The sequence below is a fragment of the Pelophylax lessonae genome (genome assembly GCF_965119305.1).
Source record: "Pelophylax lessonae genome assembly, chromosome: 7".
Lineage (NCBI taxonomy): Eukaryota > Metazoa > Chordata > Amphibia > Anura > Ranidae > Pelophylax > Pelophylax lessonae.
Genome location: NC_138774.1, coordinates 202,679,524 through 202,694,701, shown reverse-complemented (window position 1 = coordinate 202,694,701; position 15,178 = coordinate 202,679,524). Strand labels below are relative to the sequence as shown.

General features: G+C 47.4%; 1 protein-coding gene across 1 annotated transcript in view; it reads right to left on the bottom strand.

Moving 5' to 3' along the window:
* Positions 1-3,125: 3,125 nt before the first annotated feature.
* The window catches only part of LOC309559834 (properdin-like), a gene marked incomplete at its 5' end in the record, with an annotated part of 141,186 nt that continues 129,133 nt past the window's right edge, over positions 3,126-15,178 (bottom strand). Inside the window, one exon of the mRNA XM_082263267.1 lies at positions 3,126-3,214. The remainder of the gene's footprint in view (positions 3,215-15,178) is intronic.

Below are 15,178 nucleotides of genomic sequence, written 5' to 3'. Positions count from 1 at the left end.
ACTTGAGACATGAAGAGATGCTTTATTCAATACAGGATAAGGGTCCTTTCACAGCGGCTTTCCGCCCGGCGGACTCCATTTTGCTCAGCGGGGATCGAACCGCTGATTCCCGCTGAGCAGGCGGATGACAGGTTCATCTCCGCTTACTTTGCAGAGACGGACCTGTCAGATCCCTGCTCCCCTCTATGGGAGATCGGATGAAAACAGACTGCCTGTCCATTTTCATCCGATCCTCCAGATGGAATAAATAGGGTTTCCATCCGTCTGGATTTCACAGACAGGATCGGAGAGCAGCGGGTGTCAGCGGACATGTCACCGCTGACATCTGCTGCTCCATAGAGGTACATGGAGCATCCCATCAGGTCAGCCTGAAAAAACTGGCGGACTTGATCGGAAAGCCCATGTGAAAGGGGCCTAAGACTTACATGTCCACCTCCACTGTCATGCGTTTCAGCCCTGTGTGGGCCTTAATCATAGCAATCACGGACGCTTATTTTTATTTTCAACTTTTTTGGGCTTTTTTGGGGGGGCAGTACCTGGTTTTGACAGGTACACGCTCCCACTTTTGCCGATATTTGCCTAGGCCAGTGGTTCTTAACCTTGTTGGAGGTACTGAACCCCACCAGTTTCATATGCGCATTCACCGAACCCTTCTTAATTGGAAAAATAAAATATGATTTTTTCAAATTCAAAACATAGGTATATATTATTTTAGGTATATATTTACACATAGGTGCACAAAATGAACAAAACCATTAAGAATAAAGAACAAAACCATTAAAACATGATTTTCACGCAAAAACAAAAACATAATAATGAATATTTACTGCAAATTAGTGTGACTTTTGCTGTTGTCTTTCAGAGACCAGTTCAGAAATGCGCAGCTTTATCTTGGCAAGTGCCACTCTCATGTCATTATCATGTCTCATGTCACCTCACCCTGGCCTGCTTTAAAGGGGGATCTATATGGGGGACGGGACCTCACCTCACCCTGGCCTGCTGTAAGGGGGGATCTATATGGGGGACCAGGTCCCCCATATATGATCCCCCTTACAGCAGGCCAGGATGAGGTCCCCCATATAGATCCCCCCTTACAGCAGGCCAGGGTGAGGCGAGGTCCTGTCCTCCATATAGATCTCCCCCCTTACAGCAGGACAGGGTGAGGTGAGGTCCGGACCCTGGCCTGCTGTAGGGGGGGATCTATATGGGGGACCCCAGAGTGACCTAAACTCAACCTGGCCTGCTGTAAGGGGAATCTATATGGGGGACCCCAGAGTGACCTAACCTCACCCTGGCCTGCTGTAGGGGGGGGGGATCTATATGGGGGACCTCACCTCACCCTGGCCTACTGTAAGGGGGAAATCTATATGGGGGATCATGTCCCCCATATAGATCCCCCCTTATAGCAGGCCAGGGTGAGGTGAGGTCCCATCCCCCATTTAGATCTCCCCCCTTACAGCAGGCCAGGTTACCCATAAAATAGATCCCCTTTACATAGTCTTCTCAGTGTTCTCACACAGTCAGACAGTCAGTCAGTCACTAGACTAGTACAGCCAGTACTACTCCAGTCCTACCTTTTTTTCACCTGTGTCCCGACTCCCAATCACAGGCTAGGTTTTCCTCCTGCAGGCTGCAGCACCACTGGCTCTCTGGCCTCTCACCTGCTGGCTGCTTCTGCTGCTGCGGCTGCCTGGCCTGGTGGTTCTCTCCCGCGCTGCGCTGGGCGGCCGCTGCACATGTTAGTCCCTCCCCCAGACAGTCCTTCTCCGCACCACATGCCTGGCCTGTCTTAAAGTGGGCGACGCCAGCTCAGGCTGGATCGGATTCGGCTGGGTGCCGAGCTGCACAGCCAGCAGTGAGAGTGAGCCAGGGGCAGAGAGAGTTGCGAGTGCGAGCAGACTCAGCAGGCGGCGGCCAGCCTATCATGACAAAGTGAGTGACATGACACTGCGGAGCGGATGCGCCCCCCCCCCCAGATGGCGCGGCCGGCCCCCCCTGCACCCCCCACGCTACGCCACTGGATGTTATGTATTTCCATGATGACGGCGCGGAGTGGGAGCGGAAGGACATGCCCGAAACTGGAGAAATAGTCCCTGACAGTGAAGTGGTACTAGCGGAGGGTGTGCCGAACCCTCAAGACTGACCCACCGAACCCCTGGGGTTTGATCGAACCCAGGTTAAGAACCACTGGCCTAGGCTATCAACCCCGTGGGACCAATTACAGGTGATTCCCCCGGGTTTACGAACAAGATAGGGACTGTAGGTTTGTTCTTAAGTCAAATTTGTTTGTAAGTGGGATCAGGTACATCATTTAAGTTTAGCTCCGGCAAAAATAATATTTTTACGTTTTTTTGGATAGCATAGGGAAGGGTTAACACCCCTGTACCATTTGTTTTGCTGTCTGTGCCCCTGTTCAGAAGATTTCACCTCATTTTCTGTCCCTATGACAACTGGATTTTGAAAACTTTGGGTTGTTGTAGAAACAAGGATTAGTGATAAAGCTTCACTGGAGACACCTTTTTCTCATGATAACTCTTACAGGAGTGATTTTCCCTTCCTAGGGGTAGATTTCTCCTCACTTCCTGTTGTCTCTCTCCATTTGTATGCAGGAGTCGTTTGTATGTCGGATGTTTGTAACCCGAGGACCGCCTGTACAGGGCTTGCGCTGCTTTTGCATACACAGTGGGGAGCCAACTGTGAAGCCGCAAGGAGTCAAAGCCGGCTTCCCACAGTTATCATAGTGGCACCAGAGACCTGAAGACTGGCAAAGATTTGGCTCGGGTGAGGACAGTACTGGATTCCTGGACAGGTAGCTTTCCTTCTCCTAAACGTCAGCAGCTACAGTATTTCCATCTGCTGAATTTTAATTTTTATGGGGGGTGGGAGGCAACGAAGAGTTTCTTTATAGAAAAATATGTTGGAGTTAAAAGCATGTGAAAAAGGTAGACTTTGGCTTTTAAACAGCCCTTGGTGAGTTTGCTAACAGAATGTGCAAATACAAAGGTTAAGATTAGCCAAGGACAGGATAAACGGTAGAGGTTTATTCTATGGGGTGAAAGAGCACAATACAAAATAGTAATTGACACTAATAGTAGTTTTATTTATCATAAACCTCAGACGCTATATTTTTTTTTTTTTCTGATTTTTGCTGACAGGGACCACCAATTTCTCTTGGTGCTTTGCAGTCGTCCTCAATTAGCCACAAAGAAAAAGCCTGAAAAATAATGATATATAATAAGTAATGATGATTAGTAAAGGAACCAGCTGTATGAGTGAGCTATCAAAACTGGGCAATTTAAAATGAGCATGTGCTTAAAAACATAATTGCTTTACCTCGCTCACCTGTCTATTGTGCCACCTCATTTTTTAAATATTGGATAATTAGAGCTGAAGTTTATTATTTATTTATTTCTTATTTTTGCTATGCATCATCAGGGGACACACCTTACCTGTAATGAAGTATGTCTGCAATATAGTAAAGAAACCTTTCAGCGCTGAGTTTCTTACACTCTGGAGTTAAGATCAGTTGCTATAAGCTTGAGTTTCCCCACTTGCCCACTCCTTCCCCCCACCTCCTCCATTCATAGAACTCATAGTATTTTTCCCAGAATACAAAACATTCTTTGGAGGACCCAGATCCTGTAATTTTATACACCCATCCTCCATTCACTGAATGCTTTGCTGTATAACTGCTGTAAAAAAACAAAAAAAAAAAACAAAATGTTTCAGCTTTTAGGTTACCATGTTATACCTTTCTTTTGTGCTCTACAAGTTTAACCATTTCAATACAGTGCACTTTCACCCCCTTCCGGCCCAGGCCAATTTTCAACGTTCAGGGCTGTCACCCTTTGAATGATAATTGTGCGGTCATACAACACTGTACCCCAATGACATTTTTATCATTGTAGAGCTTTCTTTTGGCGTTATTTAATCACTGCTTTTTTTTTTTTGCTAAAAGTAAAAAAAATTCTTAGTTTCTGTCAGTAAATTTTGTAAATACAGTATCTTACAAAAGTGAGTACACCCTCACATTTTTGTAAATATTTTATTATATCTTTTCATGTGACAACACTGACACATTGTAGCAAAGTGTCATTTCTTCAGTGTTGTCACATGAAAAGATATAAAAAAATATTTACAAAAAATTGTGTACTCACTTTTGTGAGATACTGTAAGTAATTTTCCTCCTCCACTGATGTTTGTAGATTAGGCTGCACTGATGGGCATTGATGAGGTGACACTTATGGGCACTGATGAGGCAGCACTTTTTGGCACTGATGAGGCGGCACTTTTTGGCACTGATTAAGTGGCACTGATGAGGAGGCACTAATATGCCGCACTGATGGGCACTGATGAGCACTGATAGGGGGCACTCATGGGCAATGATAGGCGGCATGGAAAGGTGGCACTGAAAGGCAGCATTGACTGGCATTATTAATAAAAACTGATTGGTGTCACTGATGGGCACTGCTGGGTCTGTACTGTAACCATGGCACTGATGATCAGTGCCCTAATTACCTGTACAGGTCTCCCCTGCAGGGAGATGCAGCTGATCGGTTCTCCTTGCCACTCACTCGGTCAGTGTGAGCCCATGAACACGTGCAGCCGCGATCACCATGCTATGCGCCCCCGCATGTTGTTGGTGTCCCAAGTCTTTTGAGTTTTTTTATAATATAACACTTGATAAAGTGTTTTTTTTTTCTCCAGCTTTCTGAGAAACATCTTGCTCTGGGTGCCTCTGCAAAGTGTCTTTTTTGGGGAGATAATCCCTGCCACTCCTAAAAGATTTATTATGGCAACTGCTGGTGCATTTTGTGCCAACCTAGCCTTAGGCCAACCATATGTGGAGCAAATTTCTTTCATGCTCGATTCCATCATCAACACAGACAGTGTTGATGCGGGAATCCCTCCTGCCAGGCCATTGTCTTCTCCCGGCAGGGGGGGGGGGGGGGGAGCTGTCCCTGCCCAAAGAAGACAGTGCCTAATGCTAGTGGCAATAGCAGCCGTTACACACACATTAATAAGTGTCATTGCCAGAAGGTTTTCTGTGTCTCCCAGCACAGTCTCAAGAGCATGAAGGAGATTCCAGGAGAAAGGCAGTTACTCTAGGAGAGCTGGACAGGGCCAAAGAAGGTTCTTAACCCATCAGCAGGACCAGTATCTGCGTATCTGCTCCTTTGTGCAAGGAGGAACAGGATGAGCACTGCCAGAGCCCTACAAAATGACCTCCAATCAGAAACAGACTTCATGAGGGTGGCCTGAGAGCCTGACGTTTGAAAAAGCCTCGATTGGCATTTGCCATTGAACACCAGAATTGGCAGGTCCGCCACTGGCACCCTTTGCTTTTCACAGATGAGAGCAGGTTCCCCCTGAGCACATGTGACAGACATGAGAGGGTCTGGAGAAGCCATGGAGAATGTTATGCTGCCTATAACATCGTTCAGCATGACCTGTTTGGTGGTGGGTCAATGGTGGTCTAAGGAGGCATATTCATGGAGGGACGCACAGACCTCTACAGGCTAGACAATGGCACCCTGACTCCCATTAGGTATCAGGATGACATCTTTGGACCCATTGTCAGACCCTACACTGGTGCAGTGGGTCCTGGGTTCCTCCTGGTGCACGACAATGCCCGGCCTCATGTGGCGAGAGTATGCAGCCAGTTCCTGGAGGATGAAGGAATTGATAATATTGAATGGCCCTCACACTCGCCTGACCTAAATCCAATAGAACACCTCTGGGACATTATGTTTCGGTTAATCCGGCGCCGCCAGGTTTTCATCAGTCTGTTCAGGAGCCCAGTGATTCCCTGGTCAAGATCTGGGAGGAAATACCCCAGGACACCATCCGTTATCTCATGAGGAGCATGCCCCAACATTGTCAGGCATGCATACAAGCATGTGGGGGCCATACAAACTACTGAGTACCATTTTGAGTTGCTGCAATGAATTTTCTGCAAAATGGACTAGCTGTAAGATTCTGGTACCTCCGGTACCCTTAATCACCACTTTCCTCTGTAATGCGTCCCACCTTTCTCTTCAGGTGGTACGCATATACCTTTAAGAACGATGATGTCACTGCTGAGCGCCGCAGAGCGGCTATTTTAACCGCCGGCGGTCTCACTCACATTGTTCGTTCAACCTGCCTTGCTATCCACATGCTTTCAAGCCTGTCTCTCGATCGGAACCTCCAGCCATTCCCTTTACCTGGAGCAGACCGGAACCTCGCTACTGATCCCTGTATCTCGCTACCGGATCATTCCTTATCTACTGGACCTCTCTAACCTACTAACATTACAAGTGATAAGTACCCCGCAGGGGAACCCTCCATAACCTTATTGCACTATCTACCTATGCACATTAAGGACTGTTACTACCTATCTATACTATCCTATCATCTGCACTGTTACATAGATTGCTAGCTCTTCAGCCTACTACCATCTATCATCTGCACTGCTGCATAGATTGCTAGCTCTCCTGTCTACTACTATCTATCCTTGCACTGGGTTAGTCTATCCTGTATTTGTCATCTGCTGTCCTCACCACCTGTTAGCATACTCGATACTAACCTATCTGCATTCCTAAATACCATCTTGAACTCTCCTATACAAAACCTATCAAGTGATTACCATCCTTGTCACTGTTCACACCTGTCCCTTCAGCACATCACCTTCATACTATCATATACATCCTATCACTCCAGTAACATCTCATTGAGTGTGTATATATCTGTATGTTGAAGCTGACAGGCCCACGGTGATGAGTCCTGGAGAGTTGGATCTGGTATTCAACACATCTCTACATGACTACTGAGTGGAGATTTTGCAGGTGCAAATCCAGACTATAAATAAAAACGCAGGAGCGTTACAGATTGAACGAACCATAAAAATGGATTCAGCAGAATTACCCACTCAAGTGACACAATTAACACAACAAGTAAAAGCGTTAATACTTGCTCTGACTGACGTACAAGAAAAGAATCAGACTCTGACACAGCAGGTAACCCAGCTCTCACGGCTTACTGCTATTCAGCCTCCTGAACCTAAAATAAACCCTCCTCTAGTGTTTACAGGTGATCGGAAAAAATTTTGTGAATTCAAAAACGCATGTCAATTGCTTTTTTTGTTAAAACCTCGTACATACCCCACTGATCAAATAAAAGTCTGTACCGTTATTTCATACCTGACGGGTGATCCACGGGCCTGGGCAGACTCTCTCTTTGAGAGTAATGATCAGATTCTCAACACCTATTCCTTATTCCTAGCGGAACTCGCTAGTTTATACGATGACCCCAATAGGCAGAGTACTGCTGATATTCAGTTGAGGGCCTTAAAACAAGGAAGGAGACCTGTAGAAGACTTTGTATCTGAGTTCAAAAGATGGACCCTTGATTCAGGGTGGAATGACACATCTTTGCAAACTCAATTCAGACTCGGGTTATCGGAAGCTGTTAAAGACGAGCTCGCCCGAGCGGATTTACCTGGCACCTTGGAGGCCTTGATACAACTTAGTATCAACATCGACAGACGACTGCGAGAAAGAAGGGCTGAAAAGATGGGAATGCCATTGTCTAGTCCTTCTCAGATTTCGGCCGTTGACCCTACTCCCATGGATGTAGGAACCATACGCCCACCTTTAACGACTACTGAGTGTTCACATGTCTTGCTGGGAGGATTAACGACTTCCTTCTCTAACCCCTATCTTTTTGTTCATTTAATATTACAGTGGGACCAAACTAGGATCACCACCAAGGCTATGGTCGACACTGGATCTTGTGGAAACTATATTGATACACGCTTTGTTACCTTAAATAAAATACCTATTATTTCAAAATCTAAGCCTGTTTCTGTTAGTTTCATTAATGGTATTCCACTGTCTTCTGGTCCAATCACCAACCAGACTCAGGCACTCCTTGCCACTACCAACGAATCACATGTGGAGACCATCACCTTTGACATACTATCCTCACCCCATTTTCCTATTATTTTGGGACTTCCCTGGTTACACACACACCAACCAATCATAGATTGGAAAAAAACGGACTTTGGTTTTCCCTTCTCACTATTGTGAGAATACGTGTAACCTCCCATCTTATGGGAAGATTCTGTCTGTGGTGTCTGATGAAATTGCACCACTATGCTATCAGGATCTGTCCGAAGTGTTCCTTGAGAAAAATGCTCAAGTGTTGCTTCCCCATAGGGATTACGATTGCACTATCGATCTACTCCCTAACAGCAAATTGCCTTTCGGTCATGTTTATCCCCTTTCACAGGATGAACTTTCTCATCTCAGGGAATACTTGGATGAGAATTTGACAAAAGGGTTCATTAGACCCTCTACTTCTTCCACTGCTGCAGGACTTTTCTTTGTCCGCAATAAGGATTCCAGTCTCAGGCCTATTATCGATTATAGGCAATTAAACACGATTACGATAAAGGATCGCTATCCTTTGCCGCTCATCCCTGAACTTATTGAACAGGTGCGTGGGGCTACTTATTTCACCAAATTAGACCTGAAAGGGGCATACAACCTAATCCGAATCCGTGACGGGGATGAGTGGAAAACAGCATTCAGAACCAGATACGGACTATTCGAATACCTTGTGATGCCATTCGGGCTATGTAATGCTCCCGCAGCTTTCCAAAGATTCATAAACGACATCTTTAGAGACTTACTTGATGTCTGTGTTGTAGTATACCTAGACGATATACTTATCTATTCTCGATCTATGCCTGAACACATAAAACATGTAAGACTTGTGTTGTCCAGACTGCTCTCACACAGTCTATACGTGAAATTAAAAAAATGCCTATTTCATAAAGAAGAAATATTATTTCTAGGATACTTCATATCCAAAACTGTAATTAAGATGGATATGAGTAAGATATCCTGTATTCTAGACTGGCCTATACCAACAACTCGTAAGGCCCTACAGCGATTCCTAGGATTCTCGAACTTCTATAGGAAGTTCATCAAGAACTTTTCCGCCATTGTGAGACCTCTCACACAACTGACAAGTATAAAAAAAACATTCAAATGGTCATGTAGCGGGGTTAAACATGCCTAAAGACACTGTTTGATATGTGGGAAGGAACTAGGCTCCCTCTAGTGGTAGCTGCATGGAATTTCCCGGGCTGTGACTTCCTTTTCACAAGATGAAGAAACTACATCTCCCAGGCTGCTTTGCAAGATCCAGGAACTAGGCTCCCTCTAGTGGTAGCTGCATGGAATTTCCCGGGCTGTGACTTCCTTTTCACAAGATGAAGAAACTACATCTCCCAGGCTGCTTTGCAAGATCCAGGGTGCACGGCTGCACCGCACGGCACTATGGGGGAGGTTATTTAAAGGAAGAGAGAAGCGCGCGAAGGGGGGGCCTTTCTGCGCTGGACTCTGAGGAACCAGCGAGCGAGAGTGAAGGACTGACACTGGATATTGGGCCAGAGCCTTTTAGCCTGGAGGGACGACGTGGAACCGTCCCATCTCAAGCACGAGGCACATTCCTGGAGGTCATACTGCTGTTTGCCGAGACCGGAAGTCATCCGCCAGAAGGACCCCGCGCGGCTGGCATATAGCCAAAGGACTGAGACCGCAGTGGAAGCGCGCGAAGGAGAAACTTCTGTTGGTGAGAGGGCACATGCCCAATAACTGACTTTATCTGCTGAAGAGACAGTTTTATCTACAGATAGCGGTAGCGCAGCAGGAGGTGATAAAACCCCGGGGTTTATCACCATACTCTCTCAGGAGACTCATAGACAAACAATAAGGTCTGTAAAGGAGTCGCCAGAGGCTTATCTCTCTCGCAGAAGTTATTGCTCAGTTACGCAGACACCCTGCGGTGACAACTAACAGCTCGTTGTTTTCTCTCTCTTGATCTTTATTCCTAATCTGGATTACAAATGAGCTCTATTCAATAACCTTGCTAGCGAAGATCAACAAGAAAGAAGAGAACTCTGGGGGAGGGACTCAGATAGGCCCACCTACCTGGTACTGTGTCTAGCCTTAATGCAGGAGGAGTGTGGGGGTATTCTTTTACCTTTTTAAAGCTGTTTTAAATAACCTTTTATGGACTTGTATTGTATTGTATTGTATCTCCCCTATTCAATTTGATATATAGTAAACTAAGTTTGGTTAATTACAATCTTGTGCGTTGTTCCATTGTGTCACCCAGAAGGACTACTATTCAAGAAGGTAACAAGGTATTGTTGCATAGTGAAGTATTGTATTCCAACCTGTGTATCTATTTGATAGTCCAGTCCTATTCTGGGTCAGTTGTGCCTGAGGAGGGATCGAGCCAATTTGATTGGGTTGTTAGGCAGGGTGTAGACCCAATAATATAATCAGCAGCTCCTGCGGGGGTGGTGCTACACGTGGGGGCTCGTCCGGGATTTCTACAGTCCTGCAATACAACCCTCTCAGCCATAGAATCCCCTCCCACGCAGAAATGGATCCTGTCGCTGCTGCTGAGTGGTGCAAGGAAGAGAATGTCATAGTGGAAAATGGCCTGGTGGTTGAAATCAAGGGAGAAGCCTGGACTGAAGAAAAGCTCCTCCCTGTTTTGAGGGCACTATCCACAGACAGGAAATTCTGGGTGATTGACATGAAAACTGACACCACTGTCCCACACACGTATGCACTGTGTGAGTGGAGGAAGGGGGTCCCTGATTATTTCAACGGAAACAGTGTAAAAACTACTGACCAAACAGAACTTTTCCTGATACATCCAGGAGTTCCTATTGCGGGTCCCTCATCCACCACCCCTGGGGTATCCAGCCAAGAAAAAGGTGTCCAAGAAGGGCATCCTGAGTCATCACCTTTGTCGACTTTTAGCTCAGAACTGTGTGCTGTTCTTGGGGAGATTGTGGCAAAATGTAGTAGGGACTCCTCAAGCTATTTGATGACTGGATATAGGAAGCTCCGGACATTCTCTGGGAAACAGCCTGTGCCTTCAGCAGAAGATGGGTTCGAAGAGTGGTTAGATACCGCCACTCAGGCTTTGGAGGAATGGGAGGTACCAGAACAGCACAAGAAGCAGAGAATCACAGAGAGTTTAAGGGGACCTGCATTAGAGGCTGTACGTAATCTAAAGCTTAGCAAGAAGAACTGCACTGCACAGGATTATTTGGACATTCTGCAAGATGTGTTTGGTCGGACGGAGAACGCGGCTGAACTTCTCTACCAGTTGGACCACTGTTATCAAGAAGAGGGGGAGAAGTTGTCCGAATTCATTAAACGTCTGGATAGGATTATCCACCAGATTCTGTTAAAGAAAGGAATAGACCCCCGGAAAATAGATGAGACTCGTGCACGACAGGTTCTGAAAGGGGCTCAACCTTTAGATCCCATTGCCATACTGTTACGAACTCGTCGAGATGGCGGCATTCTAGAATACCCCGACCTGATTCGAATGGTCAGAGAGGAAGAGGTCATGTTGGACAACAAGAAGAAAAGTCGGCAGTTTGACTCAACTGCCCGGGTTGGAGTGATAAGTGTGGAAGAGGGTGACTCTCAAGTTGAACTCCTAAAGACCCAAGTGTCTCAGTTGATAGAAATGGTGTCCATCCTGACTGGTCAGGTATCCACTCTACCCAAGGGGAGTATATCGGAGAGGCCAGATGAACCTGTTAGTCTCAGCACAGATCCAGAGCCACGGCCTGCAAGATTGTTAACTTGTTTCAACTGCGGGGGAGTTGGGCATGTTAGAAGGGTATGTCCCAGCTCAGGAAAGGTTGCCACGAAAGCTCGCGAGCCAGCGGGAAACTTCAGAGGACACCGGTGAAGGAGTCAACCGGGTGTCTGCCAGTTTTAAGGGACTCCAGGAGTGGTGCAGGATCAGGGAAACCGAGTCAGGGGGTTAGACCCCAATATAACACCCCCAGTTCTAGACTCCGGGTTACTGAGGGAAGGAGAGTCAATGCACACCGGGTTCAGCGGGGGCCCAGATCAAGGAAGAAAAAGGAGAAGAGGGCCAGGGTACAGAGAACTGAATCAGACAACCAGGCTACATCAAGAGAATTCCCAACTAACTTGGTCGGGCCCTCCCCAGTGGTCTCGGTTCAGGTGGAAGGAATTTACACAAGAGCCCTCCTTGACACAGGGGCCCAGGTGACTCTTTTGTATAGAGACTTCTATGATAAATATCTTACCCATCTACCTTTGCAGAAGTTGGAAGATCTGGAGATATGGGGTATTGGGACCCAAAGTTTTCCCTATGACGGGTATCTGCCAATCAAGTTGACCTTTGATCCATCAGTGGCTGGTGAAGCGGAAACCTTCGACACCTTAGCGGTGGTCTGTCCTCGTCCACCAGGGGCCAACAAAAGCTCTCTCATCGTAGGAACAAACACTGACCTGGTAAGGCGCCTTCTGATACAACTGGTCCAGGGACAAGATGCTCAGGCGCCAAGGATCCATCCCATGCTACGGCAGGCCTACCAACGATTAGTGTTGGAGCAAGAGACCCCCGCAGAAGGAGTTGGACGACTCTGGAAGCTGGATAGAGCAGAAAAGGTCTTACAGCCAGGAGAGGTGGCCTGTTTTAAGGCTTCTGTTAAACTCACATGGCAACAGCCGGGTCCCTTCATTATCTTTGAATCAGGTCAAAAGGAGAGACAGAGAGGGATAGAAGTGATCCCTGAGGTGATCCCTTTGAAGGTGTTACAGGAAAACCGTGGAAGGGTTTTAGTGAGTGTCAGAAACACCTCTATTACACCAGTGAAGGTACCGGCCAGAGTGCTCCTGGGCCAAGTCAACCCGGCTACCCCAGTTGCCCCCATTGATTTCAAAGAAAAGGAACAGGGTGAAGCGGTTATAGAGGAGCTTTGCTCTGGAAACGCTGCCCTCCCGCCGGAATGGGTGAAGAGGGCCAAGGCACAACTTGCTCGATGGAGGGAAATATTCTCTAAGGACGAGTTTGACGTGGGATGTGCCAGGAGCGCCACTCATAAGATCCGCCTGAGTGAGGACAAGCCTTTCAGGGAGAGAGTCCGGCGAGTCCCCTTAGGTGACTTAGAAGATCTACGTCAACAGCTGGCAGAGCTCAAAAAGATCGGGATTATCCGAGAATCCAGGAGCCCGTATGCTTCCCCGATAGTGGTAGTCCGGAAGAAAAATGGATCTTTGAGGCTTTGTATCGACTACCGAACGCTGAACAGAAGAACCATCCCAGACCAGTATACCACTCCTCGAATCGAAGATGCCCTACAGAGTCTGTCAGGGGCGAAGTGGTTCAGTGTGATGGACTTAAAGAGTGGGTATTATCAGATCCCCATGCACCCTGAAGATCGGGAGAAAACAGCCTTCATCACCCCTGTGGGGTTCTTTGAGTTCAATCGCATGCCTCAGGGGTTGTCCGGGGCCCCTGCTACCTTCCAAAGGCTGATGGAGAGGACCGTTGGAGATATGAATTTGATAGAGGTACTGGTATACTTGGATGATGTTATCGTGTTTGGCAGAACTTTGGAAGAACATGAGGAGAGGTTGGAAAAGGTCTTGAAGAGGCTACATGAAGAAGGTCTGAAACTTTCTCCTGAGAAGTGCCAATTCTATCAGTCCTCGGTCCATTACCTGGGCCATATCGTGTCTGAAGAAGGGGTGGCCACTGACCCGGACAAGCTGGATGCTGTTGCTTCCTGGCCGAGACCCACAAATGTGACCGAACTCCGGTCATTCTTGGGCTTTTGCTCCTATTACAGGAGGTTTGTGGAGGGGTTCGCCCAGATTGCCCGACCCCTAAATGAGCTCCTGAAGAATGAAGAAGATGATGTCCCTGAGTTGGTAAAGCCGGCGAAGTCCACCATGGGCCCCCGGAAGGCTAAGGAATCCATCCAGGATCAGTGGACCCCGGAATGCGAAGGGGCCTTTGTCCAGCTGAAGGAAACCCTAACCACTGCCCCTGTGTTGGCCTATGCGGACCCCACAAAACCATATGAACTGCATGTTGATGCCAGCCGAGATGGGCTGGGGGGGGTACTTTATCAGGAGCATGAGGGTCATCTGCGACCTGTTGCCTATGTGAGCAGAAGCCTACTGCCTGCTGAAAGGAATTATCCTACTCACAAACTTGAATTCTTGGCCTTGAAGTGGGCAGTGGTTGACAAATTGAAAGACTACCTGTACGGAGCTGAATTCATTGTCAAGACAGATAATAATCCCCTCACCTATCTGTTGACTACGGCCAAGCTGGATGCAACAGGACATCGATGGTTGGCTGCCCTCTCTAGCTTCAATTTTGGCCTGAAGTATCGGCCAGGAATCGGAAATAGGGATGCAGATGCCCTATCCAGAAGGTTGCATGTTCCACAGGAACCTGCGGAAGAATGGACCCATTTGGCTCCAGAAGGGGTGCGTGCCCTATATCAGGGAACTGAATTTCGATCCCGAGGAGGGTCAAGAGCAGAAGAGATTGGGGTTTCGGCTATCGGAGTACCCAAATGCTACTGCCAGGTGACCCAGGTTGAAGGGGAGGGTTTGCCCCGGCTGTCCAAAAGGGACTTGCGGAAGGAGCAGTTGGAAGACCCTTTGGGAAAACTTCTTTTGGAAGCCTTGGAGATCCAGAGCCCTGAGTTGCTTCTAACTGACTCCCCTCAGGGGGCCCGTCTGTTACATAGAGAGTGGACCCGGTTACAGATCAGAGAAGGAGTGGCCTACCGGAGAGGTCCATCTGAAGATCTGGAGGAGAAGTGGCAACTGTTCTTACCAGCTAAATACAGAGAGGGAGTTCTGGCCGCTCTTCATGATAATCATGGCCATCTGGGGCCCGAAAGAACCTTTCAGCTTGTCAGGGACAGGTTCTACTGGCCTTGTATGAGGGCCGAAGTTGAAGGATACTGTCATTCTTGTGTCCGGTGTATACAGAGGAAGACTCTGCCACGTCAAGCAGCCCCAATGGGCCATCTACAAAGTCAGGGACCCATGGAGCTGGTGTGCATTGATTTCCTTTGCTTAGAGCCTGATCTGAGTGGCCAGGGGAATGTCCTTGTGGTAACAGACCATTTTACCAGATATGCTCAAGCATTCCCAACAAGGGATCAGAAGGCCTCAACGGTAGCCAAAGTTCTTGTAGAGAAGTTCTTTGTACATTATGGGTTACCACAACGCCTCCATTCTGATCAGGGAAGGGACTTTGAAAGCAGACTGATCAAGAGACTGTTAGATATGTTAGGCATTCAAAAGACTAGAAC